Source organism: Lissotriton vulgaris, chromosome 4_1, assembly GCF_964263255.1.
Source record: "Lissotriton vulgaris chromosome 4_1, aLisVul1.2, whole genome shotgun sequence".
NCBI lineage: Eukaryota > Metazoa > Chordata > Amphibia > Caudata > Salamandridae > Lissotriton > Lissotriton vulgaris.
The window spans coordinates 53,233,226-53,250,360 of NC_141691.1; the positions used below are offsets into that span (position 1 = coordinate 53,233,226).

Sequence of the window (17,135 nt, forward strand, 5' to 3'; positions counted from 1 at the left end):
CGCTAGGCTCGACCTAAAAAGGAATCTAGCATCTGTGCCACAAGAGCGGTATACAACCTTTAGCACGCATCTTTTAGCACGCACTACCATTACCACGCATCTGTTACAACGCATACCATTACAACGCATAGCGCTTTGAGGCGATCTGACTTAGGGAATGGCTAGTGAATAGGTTAATTTACTATCCAATAACCTTCCCTAGTGTCCACGGGGACTGGTGTTGGAATAGTAAATTAAACTATTCACTATCCAGCACCCAAAGCACTATGCGTTGTAAAGGTATCACGTTGTAAAAAATGCGTGGTAAAGGTATGCGTGGTAAAAGTGTGCGTGCTAACATCATACATCCCACAAGAGCACCACAGATGCGGAGCAAGGAGTGACTTCGGGTGGGGAAGCCTATAAATCTACACTGGCACAATTCATGATCCTGTCTCATGACTGGACATTCAGTTCAATATCGCACTCATTCCCTAGCCACTGCTTGGGCAACAAGGCAAGGGATTTACAATGTTCCTTACCTGAAAACCTGTCTGAAAGCAGATCAACAAGAAACAACTGAACATATGCAGTTCACAAGATGGGTCACTTCACAGGTACCATTTGATGACCAAAGCACTCGCACATCAGTCAGAGGAATGTCTCAAGCTTTCACAATGTCGGATTCAAGCCTGGATCACACATTCACATTAACAACAAGCATTTACAATGCAATAGGTCTCGCAGCATTAAAGTTTGAGTTATTGGCATTGTGTATGACAATGCCAATAGTTACAACTTTTGCAAATGTGACACCTATAGCATTTGTAATGCAATATGTGTTGTATTACACAGAGACAATCAATCAATCAAATGTGTTTAAATCAGTGTATAGGAAATGCTACATAAGGCAGAGGACTACAAGGTGTAGGAGTCGCGTGTTATTTACACTGATAAGCAGTGTTGTTTAATAGTGCTTGCTCTGAAAAAGCACAAACTCAGAATGTAAAACCTAACACCATGGTTGGGGGTTATCTTTAATGATTTGAATTGATGTGTATCCAAATTAACCATTTTTCCAACATTAGGATAATAAAAGGATGGGGAATAAAATTTTAACTGCTCACTGTTGAATCTTCCTCCTTTCCATTCCACTTTAAAGTGTGGTTGCTGTCTCTCATCCCCGGTGTAGTTTAAACTCCATTCTTCACTTTTTATCACCCCAACCTTTTTGCTCCACCCCTCCTTTACCCAATCCCGTTTCTTCCCATAGCTTTTGTTTTGTCTTTTTCTTCCATACGGCTCTACCTCATGTACATTTTAACTGTTGCCTTCTGCCCACTACCCTCTCCTCACCACTCCACCTGTCCCTGCCTATGTATCGTCCACTATCTTTCATGCCCTATCTCTCCTGATCGATTCTTCAACACCCACCTCAAACTCCACCTCACCCCGTACCATCCTCATATGGTCCTTCCCGTCCTCAACCCCTGGCCATTGTTTTCTTCAGTCTTGCTCTCACCACTCCAGACCCCTCTTACCTCCGTCCTGTCCAGTTGCCTCCCCATTTGCTAGGAATTAACCTCCCCATAGCACATAGAGAATGCCCAGCGCCTAGCTACCCTGCTTCAGCCTACCCCTGTCACGCGGCTGTAACGGCCAAGGCTCTCCCCGGAAGGTACCTCGTGTTGGGCTGCAGCTGTTGCGGGTGCCGCGCAGAGGGGCAGCCAAGCCTCCTCCTCTCGTCTCAGAGCCAGCAGCTCTCAGAATCCAGGCGCAGCAGTACAGCCGAGCCCAGCCAAGGGGCGGGCCTGGCTGTTGAGACGGCTGGAAATAACAAATCAGCACCGGCAACAGGTCGTTTCGGGCACGCTGGGATTTGTAGTTTACAGACCTGACTGCTGTCATGCCAGTAGTCTCTGAAGGAGCGTTAGCAAATTTCTTCATCGCGTGGTTGATTGTCAATAAGGAGTAGCATATTAAGGTTGATGTAAGGCCGACAAAAATATCGACTTTCTCTTCAGTTCCTTCATCTTTCTTACTGGTACTACATTTTCCTTCGTCCCAGGGAAGCTGCTGGATCTCGCTTGTATAGCACCTGTTAGCGTCATTTAGTGTGGTTCCCCAACTGCAGTACATAACATGACCGCTAAATGGCGCACCTAGCAGAGATTTACCGGTACTGTGAATGCCTGCATAAATGGGAGTTCACCGATGGGACTGCGCAGCTCTCTAGAGCTGAATGTACAAGAGAAACAGTACAACCTGTCCCTGAATTGCTCTGATGGCCAGGATTTTCAACGCCCGGAGCTGAACAAATGTGTAGGCGCTTCCAATGAAGTGCAAGCTGCGGGGCGTCAGCTGAAGCTCACGCGCGCGACCCAAGTCCAAGGCGCATGGCAGAGTCGGATTCCGACGCGCGCGACCCAATCCCAAGGCGCGCGTCGGAATCCGACTCTGCCATGCGTCTGAATGTGCGTTCGTAGCGAACCCTAACGAAACCTGCCGTGGGGCGGGACTTCAGTCTTCGGAAGCCCGCGGGGCTCCCATGCCAGAGGGAGAGCCCCGCGGAGGCTGCAGAGTCCGGCGATGCGGTGAGTAGGGTTAGTTGGGGGGGTGGGGTGGGGTCTCTGTATGCGTGAGTGTGTGGGTCTCTGTATGCGTGTGTCTGTGTGTGCGCACACGTGTGGGGGGGGGGGTTGAGTTGGGGATGTGTGTGTGTAAGCGCCGGGGGTTCTGTGTGTGCGTGTGTGTATGCTCGGCGGGGGGGGGGTTCTGTATGTGTGTGTATGCGCGGCGGGGGGGTTGGGCTGTATGTGTGTTGTGCATGTGTTGTGAAGAGCCTGCCGGAATCGGAGCGTGTGTTCATGCGCACGACCTGATCCGATTCCGGCTGGCTGCGTGCGCGTAACAGCCTCTTGTCAGCTCTGCCTAGTCCTTGAAAGCAAAAAGGACTGAAATGATTACAATAGACTCGCTCTGCGGCAGGCGCGAGACCTAAAAAGGTCTGCAGCATGCTTGGGAGCTTACAGGTTCTGTTAGGTCTTGCCGACAGACCGCTTTTTCTGTCAGCAGGAGGCCTATAGTTTCTAAAACATAATATACGTCCAGTGCACTTTGGGTCGATTTGGTATCTATCTCAGTTGTCTGGTCTTGATTTAATGGCTTTACTTTCTAATCTTGTTTGTGGTCCCACCCAGGAGCATTTCTGATTCAGTATTGATTGAATGAGTTGTATCCTTCTACCTTTAAAGCAGAACTTTTTTTTTCAATCCTCCATGCAAGTGTATGTATTTCCTTGCTCTCCCTTATTTTTTCTGTGCCCCATGCACTTTCAAAAAGCACTGCAAAGAAAAAACCTGGCTTTTTAAAGCTGCAACATACTGGCCATGGAAATGCTCGTTTTTATTTAACTTTCTTCGCTTTGCTGTCAACATTGCATAAAGTTGCAAAAGAAGAGATAGGACCAGAACAACATTTAATTAACTGTCAATATGATTTTTATTTTGCAAAGTACAAGACCATAACTAAAATGACAAAATTAAAGAAAAAAAAAAACAAATGGGGTGCTTCACTAATGTCCAGACTCTGGCAAAAAAACAGCAAACCTTCCACTGCATATGGAAACCGAGCCAGCCTCTTCTTTAAAATGGCATGCTGGTTTTCTTTGGGATTTCTTTTTTACAGGCTGAAAACAGTGTTAAACCGCAAACTCTACCGACTGCGTTTTGAGAGGTTGGCCGAGGTGCTCCTCTCCCTTCCCCGGGAATTGCAGTGCTTTGGACAGATGGACGATGGTTCATAAAACGTTTTTCCAAAGGAACAACTCTACACAGGGTGCAAGAGATATGCACTTGTAAACTTCATACATGAAATTCAAGTTTGCAACTCAAATATAGTGTGTCCTATAGTGTGAATAAACATAACTACACAGTGATACACATGGCAAATATCCATGTGTAATGCAGCACAGCTAACACAGATTTGAAAATACAACAGCAAGGCATGAGCGGCCTGGCCTAGAATCACATGTAAAAATAGGAGGTAGGAGGGATGATCTATCTATCGGGTGAATAAAAGCATCTTTCCTATGTCAAGGAGACAAATGCGTGTGATGCACAACATAATACATAAAGTCAAAGTGTGCTTCACTTTGAATTACAAACATCAATGCAATGTATATACTTTCTCACATTTGCGCCTGTATACAAGTATAATAAGCTTTTCTGATGTTGGGGTTTAGTCATGGACCATTTGCTTTGGTTCACTTTTCTGCAAAAAAGCAAAATTAAAAATGTTCTTATACCTAAAGGAACACGATGTGAATAGATTACTGCGGTCTATTATCTGGCTAATTTGAGCAGGTGATGGAGAAAAGCCATAGTGTCTGCTCTGGAGTAAGCAGCCTCAGAATTCACTGTATGTGACCTAAGGCAAGATACATGTTTGGCGTAGAGGTATATCAAAAATCTAACAACAGAAACAGAAATATACTGTTGGACTTTCTGTACAGTGAGTTGGCCATCTTGTATCAATCAGTCTCTATACTTATGGACACGCCAGAGGGATTTTTTAGTTCTATATTAATCAGTGTGAAAGCATCTATATGAATGCATACTGAAACTGATGATAGATTGGTCAGGCTAGGCCATCCAGATTGACAATTATCTGCACCCGCTGTAAAACAGCAGCCTGACAGCACAGACCACCAAATCCCTCTGACACAGCCTTTAACAGATTCTGGTACAGATTTTGCCGCCATACATTCTGCAAAGAACTACTTTTTTTACCGCTCAGTGAAATTTGATCTTCGAACCATTTCAAGTATAAACTGTACTAGGAGTGAAACACGCGTGCCTCCTCTTACATTTTCATTCTTCTGAAGTATTTAAGTCTCAATTGTGGTAACCCTCTACACTTCTTCCCTGCCAGTCAACAAAGAGACAAGCCATGGCATCTCTCTTGTCTCTTTGTTGACAATGGGATGCGGACCAGATGTTGACCCATCTCTGAAGCTCTAATCTCGCGACAGAACTGGACTCATTACATGGTGTGAGGCAGCGGAAATAAACAATCCAAGTTTCTTCTGGTCAACCTTGCCCCCACATGCCCCAACATTCTACTAACTCTCCAAAAGGATCTGATGTGCTCTTAAGCATCATTCAAACCATAAAGTACACCAACAAATCTTCATTAGGTCAGGACCGCCCAACTCCCCATTGTCCATCTTTTAAAAAGGACTCCTTAAAATTATACCACATCAAACAAAAACTCGCAAACAATTGGGTATGGGCAGATACACCACTGGCATGTAACGTAACAGTGTACAATAATATTAGGAGGTCTGTAGCACAAACTTATAAGGTCTACACAAATGTCCAGCATTTGAGTTTTCAAATACCAGCTAAGTCGGCTCAGGCATTTATCCTGCCGAGGTAGATAAGACAACAATTAGTCATGACTGTAATGAAGAGAAATGTGGGATTCGTTGGGGGCAAATAGGAAAATAAAGTGCAAGACAAGTACCAAATATCACCGGTTTCCAACTGAAAAATACATTCTTCACTAGTGCACAAAGATATAAACTTTTTTTGAGAATACAAGCAACACATTTCTCTAGGGTTTAATTCCAATAAGCAAGGTTTACAAGCACTTAAAAAAGACAGCTTTGGCATAGTAAAAGTAATCTGCCTCACGTTACAGACAATATTTTATCCTTTCAACTAACTTGCATACCATCGAAACCTGCACTAACGAGTAATGCTTTCATTCTGATACTCTGTGCCAAGGGTTGCCACTGAAATATGTTTCAGCAAGATTATTACTAAAAACATGACCGATTCTGAACTACTTAACTTTCTGGCGGCAAACAATGTTTTGAATGCAACTGAGTGAGTGAACAAGTTGCATCTGATGTAAGGGGATCCTGCAGCACCACTGTGCCCCAACAAATCATCACAGTGAAAACAGAAACATTCAAGCTCCTAGAAATATCCGTGCTAAAACAAAAAAAACAATGAATAGATTGCCATAAAATACAAATGTGAGATACGGTCTGAAAACTACAGCACCCTGGATCTCGCAGTTCAAAAAGGACTTAAACATTAATTACCCCCCAGCTTAAAAAGCAGATAAAACATGGCTACATTAATCACAGTGGGGCCGGATACATGCTGTTTTCTGTCAAGACTGAAACACATTCACCAACTTCAAGTCCTTATCAGAAGATAGGGGAGAACTTCGCCCACCCCTAGGAATTAATCAGTCATGTAAGTGCAATGTTGCACAGAGAATCCCAATTTCAAAGAACCCTTGCTTTCAAAAACATGATTTCAATAACTGGGCAGTCGTTCACGGTTTGCTGAAATTGAACCAACAAAAACTTTGTTGGAAAGAAAAAAGGACTTTATCAAGTTGGGGTGAAAATAACTAACTCTTAAATCCTCATTTCGAGGATGCTAGGGCTGTTCTCTACTATCCACAGACCCACACCAGTAGAGATGCTTCTACAATGGCTTCAGAGACTCCTATGACGTCACACTGAGCCACACTAATAAGCTTTCTTGAAAACACTCTACCATTGCCTTGTTTACCAGTTCGGCTTGTTGATTTTCATGAGGATGTAAGAGCGACCACCTCAGCAGGAAGTTACGAACGTTTGTCTAGTGGACACCAGCGGCAACACAAAATCTATGTGTGGCCTGTAATTTTCGCCAGATCAATAAGCAAAGACGTAGTACAGCACCCAGAAGGGGTGGATGTTGAGGTACAGCTTTAGAGAGGGGAGATATGGTGAAATAAAACTCAGTCAAATATGGCATCAGTCTTCGATTTGGAATTGGCGCATTACCGCTTACTGATTGAGAGGCACCTTATGAATCCTGATCTCAGCGAGCACGTACTTTTAAGTATCAGTAAATACCACAGTCTTAACCTGTCCAAGTGTTGGAAGTAATGTGTACTATTACCCAAACGAATAGTACTGAATTAATCAACCTTGGATGGAAAAAAGGTAGAGTTGCTCTTACCAGGATTCAAACAGGTGACCTCCAAATCACATCTGTTGGGAGCAGAAAGCGCTTGCAAGCTGTGTTAGACGGAAGTAGCGGTATCCATCTGGTAACAAACTGTGCAATACTTCCGTTCCAAAATCAAGCAAGTCATCTGCGTCTGGGTCTCAAAAAGCCACTCTTAGAATGACCTCTTCCACTTTCAATCTACACAACAAATACATAACCGAGAAGACTACGACCAAAACACAGCTTATTTGTAAACAGCATCATCATCATAACAACGGAAGCAAAGGAACACAAGCTATCTACCTCAGCGAGGCATGGTCTCCTGCTTCATGAGGGCAACATTTTTTTACAGCTCAATGGAGGGTTAGTCAACTTGAGATGAAGAAGGCAGATACAACTTTTCACATGATCTCTGCTGTGTTCAGAGATGTTGCTCATGTATGTCAAAGGTAAGAGCAAGGAAGAGTGCAGCCGACAAACTTTACCCCATATTTTCGCTTGAGAGTTAGCCAGACGAACAGAAATTTGTGAAAGATTAGATTTAGACATGCCTACCATGCATTATTTTTATAGTCCAATGGATTATTGTTGGTGTAATGACATTCTGTGGGACACATGCTTGGCGTCAACAGAGTCAGTTCGAGAGGAAACATCAATTAAAAACTAACTACCCCCAAGTCCCTCAATGCTTTGCTAATAGAATGTAAACTGAAGTATGCTGCGTGTAAACCAGGGAATACTAACTGCCATTTTAATAATGAAAACTATATTAAAAAAAACCTTTTCTACAAGACAATTAAAATCTCTTGTGGTTCCAGTGGTCTGAAAAACTGCACCGATGCATTCATACTGTTGGTAAAGAAGTGCATCTTGCATACTGGAAGGCTGGTTGATTTGCTACATCAAACAGATGTCTTTGTTGCTGCAAAACCCATTACTTCCACAAAACTGTTCTGAAGCCTGAGGAAATTCTAGAATCGCATGTTGTGCATCATCCATCACCGGACAGCATATCATTAATATTAATCATGTCTTTGCAGGTGAACCGATCCTAGGGGTAGTTGATATACGCCATTTTGCAGTTGACAGAAATGGTTCAAACTGTAGACAGCATCTTCAGCTTGATGTTCGTCATTCATTGTTCAAGGCATGAAGTTATGTGGATTTTCGGTAGAATGTAACATGCTACCTTTACTTTTCGTTGGGAGGGTTGACCCATTCACAAAGCTTCATTGCAGCATCTTTCGAGGAAGAATGGAAGGCTGCCATATTTTGCTGCTATCACAAGAGCACGTAGTTAGTGAGCTACAGGCCATTTTCACTCCAATATAGTAGAGAGCATTTGCACCTCCGTATTGAAGGGGGGGGGGGGGGGGGTCTTTCAGTTCCAAAAATTAATTCCATCACTCGGTCAGTCACCTTCTGCAAAACACTGCCCGGATCTTAGGAGGGTTTTAAACTTATACCTACACAAGACAAACATTAAGGAAAACAAACCAGGTTTTCACAAATTATGGTCCAATATGTACTGGTTTAGCCATTTCGAAACCATCACTATTGCCGGACGATTATTTCTAGTATTCAATCTTTGTTATCAGTTGCAAAATAAACCTCTTCCAAGCAAGCCCAAAAACACATCCAACCAGGAGAAGCGACCTCAAATCATTCAAAAGCTGATCTATGTAAAGCCGCCACCGGGAATTCAATTCATACTTTAACCAGACAGTATCGTCTATCTGACTCTAGAGTTGGTCAAGCTACCTTAAAATCCTGTTTGGCTAATTTTGCACTTGAAGGATTAACTTTCCTCCTCAAGGGTCGCTAACATTTTCCCCTTTATGACAAAAGGTTACTATGCTAGCTATTCTAATGGAACACTTATGCTAATTAGTGACAATTCCACAATGAAGAAAAAAGTTCTTTACATATAATATGGTTCTGCATTGTAAGAATCTTCACTGAAGTTGTACGCAACCCATTGCCCTCCCCAGCTTTCTGCGTCTACCATAAGAAAGAAAGGTAATAAAGACAAGAATTCCCCCTGACCTATCATATGCTTCTAAAAGAACTAACTCTGTGAGGAAACTGCCAGGGCTAACAAGCAAGTGGGAAGGTAGTCCCAGGACTCTTAAAGTGAGGTGCTGTTTTAGCTCCATGAGTGAAAACCGGTCAGGTGTTGTTTCCTCTGCTTCTAGAGGTGTAAGGCAGCAAGTGAGTTACAGGTGTGAGATGGGGCTCCATGCACTTGCCCATTTTTAGTGCTCGTGTCTCACGGATTAGTCTAAGTCAGTGATAGCTGCTAAAAATGATACCACTTAAGACGAGAACTGCAAAACCACTAGAATAAAGTGGTGTAAAAGGAGGCCCTCGTCCACCTTCTTAAAACTAGATTCAAACTCCAGGGTGGCTTGGAGGAGCTTTTGGAGGAATGACTCCTTTGAATGCCTTAACGGCAGGTTTTAATAACCGGCAGATGCTTCCTGTTGTGCACGTCGGCTGCCAAATGGAACCAAAGAGAAGTCTACGCCAACCCCGCTTTCTACAAATGTAATTAACAGCGGATGATATCCTGAACAGATGCTTTCAGAGGATTAATCTTTAGTCCTTTTCACTTTCAGAGCATAGCAGGCATTAATTGTGGGCATATGAGCCTCCTGCAAGACTAGCACACACTCCTCTGGGAGATTACAGTAAGCAAACTCTAGGACCTCAGGTCGATTGCTAGTACCAACCGACTGAGGTCTGAATGTCTGAGCTGACCCTCTTGCTGAGTCAGCAGGTCTGCTTCAAGTACCAACCTTCAGTGGAGATGGACTGACTTTTCTAGCAGCATGGGATATTAAGGCCATCTCATTTAAGTTGGTGCCACAAGAATGAGGGTCATTAATATTTGCTGCATTTTGCTGCTCACAATGTATGGGATCAGAGGAACAGAGTCGGCAAACATCCCTGACCAGTTCATCCATAGTGCACGCCCCATGGACTGTGGGTTTAGGATCCTGGAGATGAAGACTTGGCATCCAGTGTTCTGCACAGTAGCAAATAGACTGATTGCCGGACTGCCCAAGTTTTAAAGCACTTGTCAACTATTTGGGATTCATTTCCCATAACTGTGCTAAATAATGTGTTCTTGTTAACACGTGCACAAATCTTCTATCCACTCCACTGGCAGCAGGGACAGCAGTATCAATTGGGTACATCACGGTTCGGTCTGTTTGAAGAGTACTGTTTTGCCTACAATGAAAGAGAAATGCACAGTCCAAATTATATTGCTTGTTGCTCATGCACAGTGACGTGCACGCCACCCTATGAGTGAAGTGTCTGTGGTAATGATCACTTGCGGTAATGGGCCCAGGAAGGGCTTGTCCAGCATTTACTCTGTTCCACCATAGGAGTGTGCGCTGGGCTCTAGGCCCTGCCAACACTAGACATTTACATTGACGCTCTGCTTGTGAGCATTGCCTTGCTAAGCACTCCTCGAACAGGCCTATGTGTAATCTTGCGTGCAGATCTATGGATATGCACGAGACCACCATCCAATAGTTTAATGAATGTTCTCACCAGGAAAGGACAATGTCCGAAAAAGAGGCAGCAGTCGTTGGAATCCCATCCATCACTCTTGATTTTCCTGTGAGGACGCTTAGGAGAAATCCTAGAAAATGTGGAGTCTGTTGTGGCACGAAAGAAGAACTTTTGGCATGAACTGTGAAACCTAGCCTGTGTAAGAGAGACTGTGGCCAGAGTGTGTACTAGGCATTGTCAACCTATTGTCTAGGTTAGTGAACAAGAATGGTGGTTATGCGCTGGTGCACAGCGATGATCATTAGACAGTTGGTTAACACCCTTGCACCGTCATGACACTGAAGCGAAGTACTTTGGATTGCCAGTATTGTCCACTTAACAAAAAGGACAGGCAGATGTGATGCACTGGATGAAAGTGGATGGGAAAGTATGCATCCATGTCTAGGGCCATCATGGGGGAAATGTCTAGCAGGGCAGTCATCTTGAAGAGCTCCAACAGAGTGTAGCCGTTTAAGGGCCTGGGCTGCAGTTCCATACTCTTTAGGGCTGATGAAGTACAGGGAGTAGAGTCCTTGACCCAGTTGGTGAGAGGGTACAGATTCGCTGGCACCTTTAGTTCGGGGCACCTGCACATCCTCCTGCAATAGTCATAGGTGGTCTTAACTCATTGCATAGCGACGTGGAGGTTTGTTTGGTGGCATGGTATGGCGTATCCAGCTATACTACTGAAAGCACCCATTTGTCAGTTTATTTTCTGTTACTGTGACAGGAAGAACCTCAATCTTCCTCCCCAAACAGGTATTCATCGGAATTGAATGACCGGCAAGTCACTGATTAGTGGTGGATGTGCCCCTGTTGGGAGTCACCTCTCCCCTTGCCTCACCGTTGCCACCGTTTGCCTTATCCTCCTTGCACGCACTGAAAAGACGACTACTGCTTCCATACCAGTCTGTAAATAAGGGTTAATGCTTTGGGGTTCCTCTTGGATTAGGTCTTTGGTGTAATGCATACCCAGATACCTATATCTGCCTTTTAATCACCTCAGGAGTCTGTGTCCTTGCTCCGTTTTCATCATCCATCATGGAATCGACCATAGAAAGAACAGGACCTCCCCGTCAAATGGGATACTGATTATGTGGTGCTGCACCTCTGGCCCAAAGCCAGATACCCATCACTAGGCGTGGCGTCTGAGGAGCACACTGATGTTTATTTCTCAGGAGGAAGTGTTGACACATTCCAGTGAACACCTGATGGTTGCGTGGAGATCGCCTTCTCTTCCGCATCCGTTTCCTGACCCCTTTTGTAATGGGTCTCAGAGGTGCTTGAGCAACGACTCAATCACATCCCAGTTGTGAAATCTTACCTGGAGAGCAGTCCAACTAAACAGACGATTCTCCATTGCATGGATACCCCCACAGCCAGCTGTATCCATGTCGTTTCAATCTTCTTGCTCTCCTTGTCTGGAGGATGATCATCCCCGGTTGCCTCCGCGGAGACCATTTTATCTCGCAGCATGCACCAAGAGTCTGGTATAATCAGCCACCTGATGTACACGGGGTCAGCCTTTCATTTCTTTACGGCCCCTGAGGTTACAGCTTGGTCCTAGACTGTGTCTTTAAAGTTCTCTGTGGGATATTTCATCAACCTTTTTAGCATGGAGAGGTGCTTGGACGATTTTTCGGTCCTGGAGAGGGATTTAATGAAGAAATTAACTTCTTCCACGAAGTGTACATTTACTTAGCGATGTTGGGCTGTCCTTTGCATATCATCACAGTATACAGCGGTTTCATGCGCTGGAGCGGCCTGGACTGGATAGGGCTCAAGGTCGTGGTTGCCTTGGGAATCTACCTGGTAATCTTCCCAAGGGCTGTTTCCATTCCCAGGTATTACGCGGTCAAGGTGTGGGTCCAGTGGGTCATAGGTGCTTCTGTGGTGAGAGTCTGAGTGATCTAAATGAAAGGAAGATTGTGATGACTAAGGAGGTTGCAGTGTGCATGTCCGAGGCAGATTTGATAGTGTGTGAGGCGGAGGAGGTGCTGCAAGTGCGGGTCAGGTGTTGGGGGAGGGGAGGGTTGTCGTGTCTTCCTAGACTCTAACTTTGGTACTGAAGCCTCTAGGCACAAAGTGCAGGCTTAGTTTCAGAGCTGGCTTCGAAGCAGATTTCGACTTACAAGTGGGGTTTGTGGAGGCTAAGGGGTCAGGCTAGCATCAGTGGGCTTTGAGGCTTGAAGCCCTTTTGTCAGAGACTTTCCTGGTGTGAAGGTGGTCTCGAGAATTGAGAGGCCTCAAAGCCTGGAATCAGGCCAGACGGTAGGTGGCTCGTGGCTTACCTCAAGGCTTGATGCTTGACTTATTCTGAAGTAGTACTCAGTACTTGATGTGAGGGCACTTATGACATCTGTGACTGGTGAGCTGATCCTCTACCAACTGTGGTGGTATGAAAACTCTAGGGGTTGTTTTTGTCTTGAGGTATTTGCGTTTGCGAAATGGGAGTTCTTCCAGTTCCTCTGCTCCAAAACTTCAGAGGACAGCACCTCCTAGCTCTGCTGCCATTATGCCAGCTGGATGCCTCAAGGCCTAGCTCTTCTCCCTCAGCATTGGTGATGTTCTCTGGACCAGAAATATCCAGTGTTGCGGAACCTTGACATTGCATCTTTTCCTGTGTCCGGCTTTTTTTGCACTGGTACCAGATGGTTTTCTTTCACTGTAAGTAAGGCCTTGCACATTAAGCTAATGAACTTCTCTAGGTCAGGAGACTGAGGTCGCACATATATTGCTGGTCAGACCAGCGAGACGTAGTAGTCGGTCTTGGGGCTTGCACTGGAATATCTGAACCTGATGGCAGCAAAAAAGCAACAAAAAAAATCTGAGGTGGAATCTTTGTCCTGGTGAACTCAAGGAGGAGTTACAACACCTTGTGACCTTAAAGCTTTTTGGCAAAAAGAAGTTGCAAACATTACGCCCAACACTTGATGGCAGGAGTATGCAGAGCATATGTATTAAACATGCATGGGACAAACAATAGGTTATTCATATATGGTTTTTGAAGCTCATTAACTAATTGGTGGGATTATGCAGTCAGAGACTCGATTAAAACCTAGTAACACTTTTTTTCTCTTACAACACAAGAACCCATATAAAAAGAAAGTTCCTGGAAGCAGAAACCAATCTGTCTTCCAAGCTGTGATGTTCTACAGGGGAAAACTACAACAGAAGCCAAAGTCACCACAGAATAACGGTGGGATGTAGTATCCATTTCTAAACACTAAACGTGTGGGCTCTCCACAATGCATGGTAGAAAGCTAAGTAATAACGCTTTTAAATTCACAAATCTGTAGGCTGCAGCCTCTTGCTAACTTGAAAAATCCATTAGCTGGACTGCAGGACTCCTGGACAAGATTAGAAAGGTTCTGTATTAAGAATGAATTTCTTTACTGTGCCATACATGACAATGACTTAATACTAGCAATTTACTCACTGTAACGTATCTCTTTCAAGTGCTATTCACTCCCCTGATGAATAGAATTAAAATGTATTTCATATGCACTGTACCATTAATTCTAAATGTCTTTCACGTTTTGGGTTGTGACTTGAAATGCCCTGTGGTCCAATAGTAGAGGTGAATAGTTTGTAATCTAGGAAAGGGGTAGAGATTTAGCAATATGGCGATGGGTATCCTGAAAAACTGAACACGGCAGCTAACCTAGTACAGTTACAAGCGTACAACTCCTTAAGGCCAGCAAGACTAATATGGAAAAACCCAAATGGCAGTCAGCCCGACCTGGTCTAGAAAAACTTCACTGGCTACCAATGTCCCAAAGGATCCCCTTCAAAACTGGCTGTATTGTGTTTAAAGCACTGCACGGTAAGGGTCCTAAATTTGTTAGAAAGTTCCTACCTGTCTATAAACCACAACGCAACTTGCGCTCTGCCCAACTTAATCTGCTCATTATCCCTTCCTTTAAAACGAAGAAGCAAGGAGGATGCTGTTTTTCCTTTCTGGCGGCTACTCTCTGGAACTCCTTCCCCATCTCACTCAGGAATTGTGACAATCTCTTGGCCTTCAGAAAGTCCCTGAAGACGTGGCTATTCAAGCAGACCTACGCTTAAGGAATATATCTGGCCACAGACATTAGCGCCATGAAACCTATGGGTGTACGTGCACTCTATAAATAAATATTAACATAACATAACATAACATAAGGGCCAGAGAGGCTTGGTTGTTTGTCAGTTATCATACTGGTCAGGGGGAAATAGGAGAAGTGCTTAGCAATGGGTTTTGCCTGGTAGGAAATGAACCCCTTCTGCCATGCTTCCTGCTCAACTATCCTGGTCAGGATAGAACTACCGTTTTGTGCACATAAATTCTAAAATCCATTAGGAGTGACACGGTCAAGAAATTCTTAAGCTTGGTCTCTCACCCTTCATTACAAATCGGATGACTGGCTTTCAAAATGAACTAGTCTGCCACACGATCAGGGAGAAATGTGCGCCTTAGTGATGGTCCAAGTGCATCACTAGAACCATCTCCAGATAACTCTGACACTGGTGTCCTTGCTGTACAGAAAAGTAAAGACAAAGGATGCAAGAGGGGTGGCAATACAGTTATTATTTTTTTATGATTTCTGAGGAAGGAACATCACGTCACAAAACCATTAGGAAACACAGGCAATAATGTACAAGGGTCCAAGTAAAAATAAAAAAGGAAAGATGGAAGAAGCCAGATACAGGTTTTGATGATCCTACAAAAGCGCAAGCCAACAAGCGTTCTTACAGTCTGACTATCAACTGAATTGCATCTCTCCGTAGCTTATTTTTCAAGACTCCTCCATTGTCTGTAACCCATCGGTTATGCCTGAAACTTTTCTGTAGTGTTCACCTCATTATCAAAGTTACAAAAAGTATTCTACACAAAATTACAAAATTTTAGTAGAAAATTGTTTTCTTTCTCTTACATTTTTGCCTAATAATGCTCATAATTAAAATAGGTGATCTATATCTTTAAAAGTTTATAAAAAAGCTTTCTGGTTATTTGCAGCTACTTTTACTGGTAGATTACAAGGTAATGATCAAAATAGATCTTTAAAAAATACAAATCAACAGGTTATGCGGGAGGGAGGGATGAAAGCCAAACTCACAGATCGCCCTCCCCTACCACATTTTATAAACCTGATACTATAATCAGTTAAAAACACCGCACCGACACAAGGCAGCTGTGGCAGGCATGCCTACCCTCAGTACCTTTGATTAACAAGGGAGACTGTAAAAAACAAAATAAAAAGGCCTTCAACTCCACACAAGTGTGGTGGGAATGGCCGTCAGAAAACAGCCCAAGTCACCAATCCTGGATCAAAACTGGCTGTCCATGGTGTAGTCATTTGTGCCTACGAGGATGCACCTCTGCTTACTTTTGAATGACTCAGCCACAACCAAAATGCGACCCCGTGAAAGGCTTTCGGTATCCTGTGAAGAAATGAAATGTATTGCAGTTATGGCTCTGAGCCTGCAAAGAAATAACAGTCCCTGGCAATCACTCAGCAGGAGGCATTTGAAAGGGCAAATGATGGCAAGCTAGCATGTTTTCCTGACATTCTGTAGAAAGAGGAGGATTTCAGGCAGTAATGCGGTCTGCCCAATGTCTGCTTATAACACAGAATACATGAGCCCACCGTCTCTGCAGATTGATCAGAAATTGTCCACATATATTATTGTACACATTACAAATGAATCTTTCAGCTCTGATCCTGTTGCCATATCTCCAACGACCCTCCTTCCTCTAGGACGTGAGAGCAGGTGTGGAAACCTAAAAGAGAAAAGGCTGGTTTATGGTGGTGCCCTGTCCCCACCTAAGTGCATTGGGCAAAGAAGATGGCTGGTGCTCTTCTGTGCAGAAGAAAAGCATGCTCCGCTGAGCAGGCGCTCTTGGAGTCAGTAGCCATCCATACACCACAATGGTGAGCGGTCCATAAATCAAGGTGCGTTCTGAGAGCCATCTCAATCTTTAATCTCATCTGTTAGGTGGCCACGGGTGGAAGACCCACACCATATCTGGAACGAATATCCTAGTTGCTAAGCTGAAGGATGTTCCAACTGGGTGAAAGCCTCCTGAGAGTGGGCACAATTGCCTTGTCACTGCCACAGATGCTGTCTAGTACTCCAAGGACTTTACTTCGTGTCTGAGAAGCGAAGATGAAATAGTTGATCCAGGGATGGTCTGATGAAATCTTTGGATAAAAAAAAAAATAAGAGAAATCATTAACACAAGGCATCAATTGTTCAACATCTCTAGTCCTTTCTAGCTCTTGGTGAGAAGGTGGGAGGCCACTAAACAAACACTACTCCAGGGAGCAAAGCCAAAAGGAGATTTTCCTGGCGACTGAAACATTCTTTTCAGTTAAGGAAAGCAGTACAAGCATAAACGTGCTGCTGCCTGCAACAGTAAAGAGTGACTATTAAACACCAACAAGTTAAACTGAAGAAAGAGCTATTAGCCACAACCTGGGCACTCACTAGAAAGGGGGTGCGCTGAGGAAATGAGGTAGCAACTAAGTATGTAGAACAGACTAATATAGCGGGCTTTTTTTACCAGCTCTAAAAATGACAGCTCTTTAAAAA

At 44.1% G+C, this 17,135-nt stretch overlaps 1 protein-coding gene across 1 annotated transcript in view; it reads right to left on the reverse strand.

Moving 5' to 3' along the window:
* Positions 1-15,114: 15,114 nt before the first annotated feature.
* Positions 15,115-17,135, reverse strand: part of FOXO4 (forkhead box O4) — a 146,144-nt gene continuing 144,123 nt past the window's right edge. Inside the window, exon 3 of the mRNA XM_086918291.1 lies at positions 15,115-16,744. The gene's annotated coding sequence lies outside the window, so the exon portion shown is untranslated. The remainder of the gene's footprint in view (positions 16,745-17,135) is intronic.